This window comes from Hordeum vulgare, chromosome 2H (genome assembly GCF_904849725.1).
Source record: "Hordeum vulgare subsp. vulgare chromosome 2H, MorexV3_pseudomolecules_assembly, whole genome shotgun sequence".
NCBI classification, from domain to species: Eukaryota; Viridiplantae; Streptophyta; class Magnoliopsida; order Poales; family Poaceae; genus Hordeum; species Hordeum vulgare.
Window position 1 is genome coordinate 328,862,481 of NC_058519.1, and position 12,061 is coordinate 328,874,541.

A 12,061-nucleotide genomic window follows, 5' to 3' on the forward strand; every position below is an offset into this window, starting at 1 on the left:
GTGCGATGGTTAACTCCAACCAACTTCCTCCCTAGGGGTATGCGAGTAGTGCTTTGCTTCGAGAGAGCTAATAAAATCTTGCAATTAGTATGTGAGTTCTTCACGAATAACGTGAATCCATGGATAAACGCACTCTCACCTCCACATATTTGCTAGCCTCTTCGGTACCATGCATTGCACATTCTCACCTCGAGGATCTGTGCAACTTTTTCCGGTTCATCCAACCCCGTGACATGATATGTTATGTTCCACATAAGCCTCATTATATCTTCGTCGAAAGAGCCACCATACCTACGTATCGTGGCATTTCCATAGCCATTCCTTGATATATTGTCATGCAACGTCCACCGTCACAGCATGTGACTTATACTTCCATCGTTATATTGCTTTGCATGATTGCAAGATAGCTAGCATGATATTTACATGGCTTGTCCATTTTTAGTATCTCTTGCCATGCTAGATCATTGGACATACTGGTACACTACCAGAGGCATCCATATAGAGTCATATCATCCTATTAGTTTTCATATCGAGTTCTAAGCAAATAAAAGTGTGATGATCATCATTATTAGGCCATTTTCTCAGTGAGGAAGGGAGGATGAAGGCAATGATTCCTCCACAAGTCGGGAAGAGACTGATAAAAAAAGAAAAAAGAAAAAAGAGAAAAAAAGAGAGAGAAAACAAATAATTGAGAGAAAAGACAAAAGGGACCATTCCACTACCTATTATTCCACACTTGTGCCTCAAGATGGCACCATGTTCTTGATATACAGAGAATCTTGTTTTGTCACTTTCATATGCTAGTGCGAATTTTTAATTGTAGAGCTTTGCTTGTAAATTCCGTTGACGGGCTTCTTGAAATGCCAAAGGTCTTCATGAGCAAACAAGTTCGATGCACACCCACTTAGCTTCAGTTGAGATTTCATACGCTTATAGCTCTAGTGCATTCATTGCATTGCAATCCCTACTCCTCGCATTGATATCTGTTGATGGGCATCTCCATATCCTGTTGATATGCCTGGTTGATGCAAGACTTTCTTCTCCACTTTCACCCCTTTGAAACCTACCACCATATTTTATGCCACCTTTATGCTATATCCATGGTTAACGCTCATATATTATGCAAATAATAAAAAGTTGAAGCATGTTGAAAGTATGATCCAATTGCGTGACTTGACATCGTGGTGCTTACCATTTGTATTTATGTGGTGCGGATGGAGCCATGCTATTTTTATATGACAAAATGAATAGGGGATGGACATTCTTTAAGGATCGTGTGCTTTGAAACTTAATGATTATGTTGTTGACGTTTATAAGCATTGCTATGTTGATATTTATTAATTCATTGTTTCTCAATGATCAAACCTGCAATATATTACATGTTGGGTAGCATGTCACATCAACAATTCTATTTTTATCATTTACCTACACAAGGACAAGCTGGAATTAAGCTTGGGGATGGTGGTAGGCCTCCAACATATCTATAATTTTTATTATTCCATGCTATGAAATTATCATTCTAGCATACTTTTTGGAAGTTTCTTCACCAATTAATATTATTTTTGAGCAGTAACTGATTAACCCAGTGCAAATGCGAGTTATTTTTTCTACATGTTTTCGGATTTTTAGGTTTATAGTACCAAACGAAGTCCAATTGCCACGAAACGTTTTGATGATTCTTTATGGACAAAAAGAGAACCTGAAAGATTGAAGAGGAGGCTAGAAGCCTCACGAGGGAGGAACGAGCCAACCACACATGGCCAGGGGGGTAGGGCGCGCCTGGTTGCCTCATGCTCCCCTCGGTTGCCTCGTGTTGTACCTTTTTGCAATATAAATTCACGAATTTCCCAAAAAACCTTGAGAGCCACCCGAAACACTTTTTCCGTCGCCGCAAGTCTCTCCTCCATTGTGTGCCCATCTGGATCCCTTTTACGGTGCCTTGTCGGAGGGGGTATAGATCACAGAGGGCCTCTACATCATCCCTACTACTCCCTTGGTGATGTATGAGTAGTTCACCACAAACGTATGGGTCTGAAAGTGTGTTATATCGACTAGAGGGGGTGAATAGGCGATTTTTATGAATTCTTCACATAGGAAATTCCTTGTGAGGAAATTCCTCAGTCACGAACTACGTGCACTGGAATAAGTACTCAAGGAGGTGTGGAAAATTGCGACAGCATAGTCGTCAGAGTGAAATGAAATGTTCGAATTGCACAAGTAGCATGTTCAAGACATGCACGTGAAGAATAAGTTAAGTGAAGAATTTGGGTTGAGGAAATTGGGAAAGTCTTCAGTCAAATTCTTCAAACAGTAAAGATCAAAGTCGTCAACATACAGTTGAGGAAATGAAAGGGTTGAGGAATTAGAACCAGTTGCTCGATAAAGACAATAGTTTTATGACCCAATTCCGACTGCTGTGGTAGTCGTACGTCTAGTTTGGAACAGCTTCGTATTTAAACCAAAGGACTCACAGTCCTAGGACACTAAGTCCTTACCATAAACTCCTTGAGCTAAGGACACATAGTCCTCGCCCAACACTCGTGGTAAGTCTTCAGGGTAGACATCCAAACCCTCACAAACTTGGTCACCTGGCGATCCACAATTCACTTCTCGATTGTCTAAACCATGATGCCTAACTGTCATGGTTTTATCACGACATGTGTACTCGTGCAAGGACTTAGGTCTGGAGCCATCGCAGCTATGTGGCGGCTTGAGTGGGGTTGGTCAGAATCGAGAGACGCGAGTTTACCTAGGTTCGACCCCACCGATGGAAGTAAAAGCCTATGTTCTTCTTGTATTTCCTTCATAAAGATGATGATCTCAATTGCAACGGTGTGGAATCTCTACCTCTAATCTCGAGGGTGTATAATATGTCTATCTCTAATGACTTCAACTTGTCATGGCTTAACCTAACTTTTCCCTTTTGGGGCGCCTTACCCCTCCTTATATAGGTGGAAGGGGTAGGTTTCCATGTAGAGTCCTACTAGGAGTAGGACTAGGACTGGTCTCTCTTGAATCCTAATCCATGTCTTGTTTCCTTTGTGAGGGAGGCCTTCTTTCCTCGGGCCTTCTCTATGAGCGGGCCCTCCCATGAGTCGTCTTATGGGTCATTGGGTCTTTGTCGTTTGTTTCAGTCACCTGCGGGGTCATGTATGAGCCGCCCCTACGTCACTAATGAGTCGTGCGTGAGTCTCCAAGTCCCAGCCGGGTCATACTTCAAGTCGGGTTACACCGAGGGGTATATCCCCAACATTAGCCCCCAGGTTAGCTTGAATTCATTCATGGTAAGCTCCTGAAATACGAATAACAAATACGTTAAGGGACCAGCTTGCTCCATTGGTCAGCTTCATTTAATGAAGTGGCTCCTCGAAAATTTGGGTTTCTTCGAGCCATCTTCAGAATTATCTTGCAGGTACGTATCCTTTGCAATAAAATACATATGCCATTGAGTTGGCATCCAATGCTTTGGCTTGATGAAAATATTAGACTTAAAATATCCTTCTGGTGCTGAACCAGCTTTGAGTACTGCCGGCTTGAGGATGTTTAGAACTTGTCAAGTTGCGATCGTCGAAGTTGTCGGGTTATGATTGATAATTTTGGGTCATGATTGTTGGTAATGCTAGGTTATGATAGATAAAAATATGTTAAGCCGGTCTTGCAATGGACATCTTGAAAGTGCTCTTCAATTATATGATATATCCATATTACATGTAGCCCCCAAGCTCCAAGTTTATCAGTTCGTGATGACTTGGTGGTTTGCAATGATATCTTTGACCATGTAGCCCCCAAGTGTCGGGTTGTCTTGCTTGCACCATGCTGGGACTTGTAACTGTCTTATTCTTTATGAAGCTTCAGCTGGTGTAGCCCCCAAGGGCCGGCTCATCAGTGTGTGATGGACTGGTTCTTTCAATTTGGACCTTATAATCTGTTTGAACATCTGAATATTGTAGCCCCCAAGTGCCGGGTTGTCTTTCCTGGAGCAACCTGGGACTTCATAAATTGTGATCTGAGTAGTGTAGCACCCAAGTGCCGGGTTGATTGCTTGCGACGACTCGGGATGCACACGTTCTTCTCCTATGAAAATAAAACATCATATGATGTAGCCCCCAAGGGGCGGGTCATTATAAAAATGACGAGCCGACTCTTCCTTGAATCCATACTTGAATAAAGAGAGACCTGTAGCCCTCCAGGGACGGCTTATCTCCTTGAAATAGTCGGGTCTTGTTGATGATGTGATGATTTGAATGAGTTGTTTGCATTAGCCCCCAAGTGTCATGGTGCATGCTTGCAGGGACATGGGACTTCCATACTTTGATGTAATCTTGATTTGACTAACGTAGCCCCCAAATGTTGGGTCGTATGCCTTCAACGACTTGGGATTACTCCTTCTATTGTAGAAGAAAATCATATCCACTTTGTGAACTATTGATGCCTTTGTGATGAAAGAAATCCTTGACCGTGGTTGCAATGTAATCCGGCAAATATATTTTTGAGAAATCCATAAGTGTTGTAGTTTTCTATAGAGCACAAGTTGAAGAAATCCAAGAGCCGGTCAATTAGATGACCCGACATTATATGTGATAGGGAGGCTCTTCGAAAATAGTCAATTCTTCCGAGCTAGCTTAAAAACCACAAACATTTGACACTGGTTATGATAAACCATGATGAATATCCAATCATATTGGCTATCAAAGATCTATTTGCTCCTACAAAAGTCTATGCTTTGACTCGGTTTGAAGACCGACATGATATGTCTGTATGATGCATGATGCAATAAAGGATGATGCATGTATATGATAGAATAGTTCAGGTTTTCTGAGAAAAGGTAACACCATAGTATGGCAATAAGTTAATTTTAATAGGCGCGCTCAGTGAGTCGCGACAGGTAGACGTGCTTGCAAGGCTCTAGTCACACCCGGAGATAGGTTTGTGCAATAACCTTTATAATTTAGACTGGTGGATCACGCTCAAGTCAGGCTTCCATGAAGCAGGTTTCATGAACCCATGGATTGTCTATTTTCCATATGCCAGCTCTCACACGACGCCTCAATGTTTTAACATTTACAAGTCAGGGTCCACAATGGAATGACTCGCCAAGAGTACACGGGGCCAATAGGGGGAGTCGCAAAGGCATATAGTCCCATATAACCATTATAAAGTGGTAATTTTTCGCAAGCCAAGAGGGTAAGAAAGCTGAATTCAATGAACTGGAATCCCTCAAGTGACCTATGATCTGGGAAAATCCAAGCATAGGATTGCAGAAGACAATGCTATTACTGCTAAACAACCTGGGGACTAATAGCCCCCGGGTAAGCCTGCTTGATTCTCCAGAACATAAATTGGCGCCTATGTTGAACCATGCATCACGACAACTGGTCCTCTTTGTCACAACATGGCGGTTTGTCCTGTTTAATACTAATAGCGTACATGTTTGAATGACCTCCTTGGCGGCGTCTCATCCTCTTGGGCGGCTTTTAAATCACCCGCCAATGAGGCAGAGCACCCATGTTTGAACGGTCGCATCATTGCGGCTCGTCCACTTGGGCGACCTTAAATCTTTCCGCCAATGAGGCAACAGCCACAGGACCGGCTTAACTTTCATGTGATGACCAGGGGTTCTTGAATTATTCAGCGTAGTTGAATTTGCCAAGCCATGTCTGTGTAGCCCCCGAGTCATAAGTCGACTCAGGGATGCGGCTTGAGGGTCTCCATACTAGATTGTGACATAAGCCGGTATAATGTTGATGGTTGAATTATAGATTTTATCCAAACTTGAGACGACATAGTGAAATCATGATCTTGTGACGCTCATCAGATATCTTTGGCAAATACCATGGCCAAACTGAGTGCATATATGTCTTCGCCTATGCTTTATTCTCATGTAGTCCAGCTCTCCTGGCTCCTCCAGGGCCATTTTCCTTTTCCTTTGTCGCTTGCTATGAATTACCGGCTCAACGATGGCCGGCTCAAATTGTAGCTTCACAAGAGATGTTTCCTTCGTGATAAGCCCTCCTGTTTCTTTCGATATGTTGAAGCAGATAGTATTGCCAGGATAACAGGCCAATGCATCCATCCTTTGAGCAACCCTGCGTGAGTGGGAACTGGTGGATGTTTTGATGATATTGTGTAAGACAAGAATTCCATTTTTGTTTTGCTCTACTGTTGTTAGGGGAGACGGGCTATGGAGGCATCTTGCATGCGTCCGTTGGGCGGCTCGTATAGGCGAGCACTGCACCAATATGTTGATGGAGAACAGACCGGACCGCGAGGGCGACGTCTTGCACGCGCCTGTTGGGCGGCTCATATAAATGAGCACTGCACTGGCGGTTTGATGTAGGAGTCGTCCGTGGTGTTTGAAACGAGTGTGGATAACGATTTGTCCATGGCATGGTAATCCGACATGGACAGTGAGTCAGCTGCGTCACTTGAAAGCTGGGGCAGAGGGCGAGTGAGCCGCATTATTTGGAAACTGGTGCGGATGGCAAGTTGATCGTGGTGCTGTAAGCCAGCACGGGAGGCGAGTCGGTCGAGGCGTTGTAAACCGATATGATCGTTGAGTTGATTACGTTCTTGTGAGCAGGTGCAACCGGCAAGTCGATTTTGGCCTTGGAAGCCGGTTCAGATGGCGAGTCGGTTGCGGCATTGTAGGTCGGCACTGACAATGAGTCGGTCGCGATGTTGTAAACTTATGCGCGAGTCGGCCATTGCATTGTAAGCCAGCTTGGCCGCACGGACGTGAGAGTTGGCCGTGTCATTATAAACCGTCTTCCAACGCGGATGTGAGAGTTGGCCGCGTCATTGTAAACCGTCTTGGTGCGCGGACGTGCGAGTTGGCGCACGGACGTGAAAATTAGCCGTGTCACTGGAAGCCGTCTTGATCACGTAGACGTGAGAGTTAGCCGCGTCGTTGTAAACCATCTTGGTCACGCGAACGTGAGAGCTAGCCGCATCACTGTAAACCTTCTTGGCCGCGCAGGCGTGAGAGTTGGTCGCGTCATTGTAAGCTGGCGTGGACGGCGAGTCAGCTGCGTAGGGTTGATGTAGATCATACCGGAGAGGCGGCGGCTTGCACACTTCCGTTGGAAGATGTGGCATGGACGGATGCTGGCGCGTGATAATATTGGTGCGAGCTCGATATCCACAATATTACATCATGTTTGTAGTGAGCACTTTTTCCTACGCAAAACAATATTGCATACAAAGTAATTGTTATCAAAAAAAATATACTGATAAAATAAATAAGGTGGATAACACCTGGTAATTTTCACGGATAAGCATCAAAAAACCTGACATATTTGATATAAATCAGGCCACATCGGCAAGAGCTCGCATGCATTCTTTGGGCGGCTTGAGCAAGCAAACATGGCACCTGCCTGATGATGTAGACAAGACCATGTCGACTGCAGGATTGAAAACGGGGGAGGATGCGAGTCATCCATGGCGTTGTAAGCCAGTGCGGATGCATGGGACGGCGGCGGCGCTGTCGATGTCGATAAGGCTCCGTGTGCGCAATATCACGCCACTTCTGTATTGGTACTCTTGTCGGATGAATGTGGACACCGATGCCGATAACCCTGGACATAGTCGATCGACCGCTAGATGTACTTTCTTTCCAATTTACATAGCTCAAATCTTCGTCCCTGTTTTTAAATCCCCACGACCGGATAGCATGGACCAAGGCAGGATGTGTTGCAACCACATGAGATATTCTAGCAGAGTGACGGACAACTAACTTTGAGTAATTAATTCGTGTATGCAATGCTTCTTGTTTTGCCTTTCATGCGTGCATGTAGAGTGGTCCCACAGAAGTAGTACTCACTCTCTCAGTGTCAGTGTCATTTTCAGCTTTGCTGCGAGACTTCAGCTCTTCGGAGTAATTTGACGAATCGCTCATCGTCGATGTTACTCCCTCCGTTCTGAGGTCCTCTACGAAATCTCCATCTCGTCCATGGATATCATCTGGTCCGCTCAAACAACCTGTGGGGCTGTTACTCTACCAGAACTGCACACAGTTCATCGTAGCAAGTAATATGAACAAGGGCTTCGACAGTTTCCTCAGAAGGGAGACTCGGGCCATCGATGTCGGCAATCGCTGGTAGCTGCAATCCGGCGAGGATCTCGTGGTACCTGGACGCGCAAGCCCCGCCCGATGCTCGGCGGCTCTTCCAGTGATCCGAACGGTGATGCGTCATTGTTTTACCGGAACTTGTTTCATAGTCACCGCCACTTGTGCTTCTGTTCGATGATTCGCCGGGAGCCCCCGCAGCGACGCGACATCGGCACGCAGTGCAGTGGTTGCGTGGAAGTTCACCAGGGCAAGGGACAAGCAGAGGCAGCAGCGGTGTTGTTCGACTGGAGGCAAAGAGCTGGCTCACCGTGAGTCGGGACAAGGTGAGGGCGGTGCGGCCGTTGGCGGAGAGCTAGATTGCCGCGAGTCGGGGCGAGGAGAGACCGGGACGGACGTGAGCAGGGCGATGCGGCTGGTGGCGGAGAACTCCCAAGATCCGGGTCATGGAGAGTGTCGGTTGGAGATGATAATGAGCGAGGCGATGTCACGTCGCGGAGGCAGATGGTGCGACGGGCCATGGCAGAGGTAGGCGGAGACGAGACATGCAGGAACAAGCCATCGCGCAGGAGACTGAGTCTGTGGCGGTTTCTCTTTCCTTTTAGATCTTCACATGAGCAAGCAAATAGGAGTATTGTCTCCAAGTATTACTCGTTGATGAATTTGTCTTCGACCCTTCCCGCAAACAACAGCATGTAGGCTTTATTAGAAGTAGTATTATCCACTGATAGTAATAGTAACCACAGCCTCTGCCGATCGCTTTATGCAAACGCCTCAGGATTTTGACCTTTGCACTTTGGTGGACAGAGTAGTCGCCGGATACGGCCGTCTCTCACGTCGAAGCTTGCACCCGGAAATCTTGAGTGGCTAAAAATTGGCGACTTGCAGCTGCACACAAAATTGATCCGATTTCAATTTGGTAGATCACACCTTCAATTATAGAGATTGCTCCGTACGGACGTTGCGCAAGGACGTTGTTGCTAAGAAATTCTCTGATTTATGCTGCCTCCGAAACTTTTGAGACGAACTCGGAGTCGATAAAGATCCTTCTGGGTGCACTCTTCTTCATCTGGCATATCTTAAACTTTTTAATCCCTAGTAGAGATTCCTTCAAGAATAGAATACCACCATATGATTTGCCCCACGGTGGGTGTCAAATGTCGTGGTTTTATCACGACGTATGTCCTAGTGCAAGGGCTTAGGTGTGGAGCCATCGCAACTATGTGGCGGTTTGAGAGGGGTTGGTCGGAATCGAGAGACGCGAGTTTATCCAGGTTCGGCCCATCCGATGGAGGTAAAAGTCTACGTCATGCATGTGTTTCATTGATGAAGATGATGATCTCAACTACGAGGGTGTGGAATCGTTAACTTTAATGTCGAGGGTATCTAATCTGTCTATCTCTAATGACTTGAACTTGTCATGGCTTAACCTAACTTGTCCCTCTTGGGGCGCCTTACCCCTCCTTATATAGGTGGAAGGGGTAGGTTTACATGTCGAGTCCTAGTAGGAGTAGGACTAGGACTAGTCTCTCTTGAATCTTAATTCAGGTCTTGTTTTCTTTTTGAGGGAGTCCTTTCTTTCCTAGGGCCTTCTCTGTGAGCGACCCTCTCATCAGCCTCGTTCTGGGACGTTGGGTCTTTGTCGTTTGTCTGAGTCACCGGCGGGGTCGTGTATGAGCGGCCCCCGAGGATACTGATGAATCACGAGTGTGTCTCCAAGTACCAACCGAGTCATACTTAAAGATGGCTTACACAGCAGGAAATATCCCCGACACTAACCGTCTAAAGGATGCACAATCCTCAAAGGTAACAAACATCAGTTTCACACAAGAACAATCTCTTCAGTGATGCTCACTCACTTTGCGGTTTTGGGGTTTTATGTTTGGGTGTTTGGAGTTTTTCCTCACTGATGATTTTCTCTCAAAGTCTTCGAGGAGTGGGTTGCTCTCAGATGACAAGTGTCAATTTCTCCCTGGGAGCAGCCAACCAAAGTAGTGGTTATGGGGGGTGGCTATTGATTGCAATCCCCGTTAACGGCGCCAGAAAAATGCTTGATGTCAACTGTTCTTCCCCTTGCAACGGCACCAGAAGAATGCTGCTAGCACTCTCCGGCAATCGAAACTAGAAGAATGTTGTTGACAGCGCACCAGCACGTGGGTTCGCAGCAGTTTTCGAGGGTAGAGTATTCGTCCCAAATTTGTTGGTACGCCTATAGGAGGTGAGAGGATACTCTCGAGTATTAGCAGCTGAATGCGTCAGATTCAACCACACCTGAAAGATTAGTATTTGAAAGCAACGAAGTAACAGCAAAGTAGCGAGTAACGGCAGTGTAACGAGCAACGGTAGTGACAGCAGTAGCAAGTAGCAACAGTAGCAAGCGACAATAGTAGCAACAGTAGCAGCAGAGCAAGACAAGTAACAATAGTAGCAACAGTAGTAGCAGTAGCAGAGCAAGACAAGTAACAGCAGTAGCAACAGTAGTAGCAGCAGCAACAGAGCAAGAAAAGTAACAGCAGTAGTATGACAAACTCGTAGGCAATGGGTCGGTGATTTGTTTGGATGATATTCATCATGCAACAGCTATAACACGGAGAGATATGTGGCTAGCTCCCGTTCGTCAATGTGATGTAGGCATGCGTTCCGTGTGTCGTCATACGTGCTTAGGGAAAAGAACTTGCATGACACCTATTGTCCATCCCTCCCGTGGCAGCGGGGTCCAAAAGGAAACTACGGGATATTAAGGTTCTCCTTTTAATAAAGAACCGGACCTATGCATTAGCACTTGGTGAACACATGAACTCCTCAAACTATGGTCATCACCGGGAGTGGTTCCAGTTATTGTCACTCCGGGGTTGCCGGATCATAACACATAGTAGGTAACTACAACTTGCAAGATCGGATCTAAAACACACATATATTGGTGACAACATAATAATTTCACATCTGAAATCATGGCACTCGGGCCCTAGTGACAAGCATTAAGCATGGCAAAGTAGTAGCAACATCAATCTCAGAACATAGTGGATACTCGGGATCAATCCCCATCAAAACTAACTCGATTACATGATAGATCTCATCCTACTCATCACCGCCCAGCGAGCCTACGAATAGATTACTCACGAACGACGAAGGGCTTCATGGAATTGGAGAGGGAAGAATGTCGATGATGACGATGGCGAAGATTTCCCCTCTCCGGAGCCCAAGACGGACTCTAGATCTGCCCTCTAGATGAAGAATAGGTGGTGGCGGCGCCTCCGTATCGCAAACGCGGCGAAAACTTCTCTTCTTATTTTTTCCGGGACGAAAGGAGACTTATAGACCTGAGGTTGGGGGCGGCAAAGCCGTGTGGGCCCCACAAGCCTGCCCACCGCCACCTCGGGGGGTGGTGGCGGAGTCCGGGCTTGTGGCCCACTGGCCCACCCCCTCAGGTGGTACTTGGCGCAGATATTTTTTATATTTTCCAAAACTGCTCCCCGTAAATTTTTAGGACGTTTGGAGAACTTTGATTTCTGCACAAAAATAACACCAAGATAATTCTGCTGAAAACAGCGTCAGTCCAGGTTAGTTCCATTCAAATCATGCAAATTAGAGTCCAAAACAAGGGCAAAAGAGTTTGGAAAAGTAGATACGATGGAGACGTATCAACTCCCCCAAGCTTAAAACCATGCTTGTCCTCAAGCAACTCAGTTGACAAGCTGAGAGAGAAAGAAAAACTTTGACAAACTCTGTTTGATATTGTTGTTCCAACTATGTCTAACTCATAACCAGAATTTCAGCAAGATCACAAGTTAACCACATAAGCAAATGACACAAAGGTCTCACGGTAAACTAATATCAATGGCATAATCAGCTAACGAGCAAATAATAATGAGTTTCAAATACCAACATTCAATCAAAAAAAGCATGAAGCAATATGAATAGATGGTATCTCTCTAGCTCTTTCTGAGACCGCAAAACATAATTGCAGATCACTTTCAAAGATCAAGGGCTGACTAA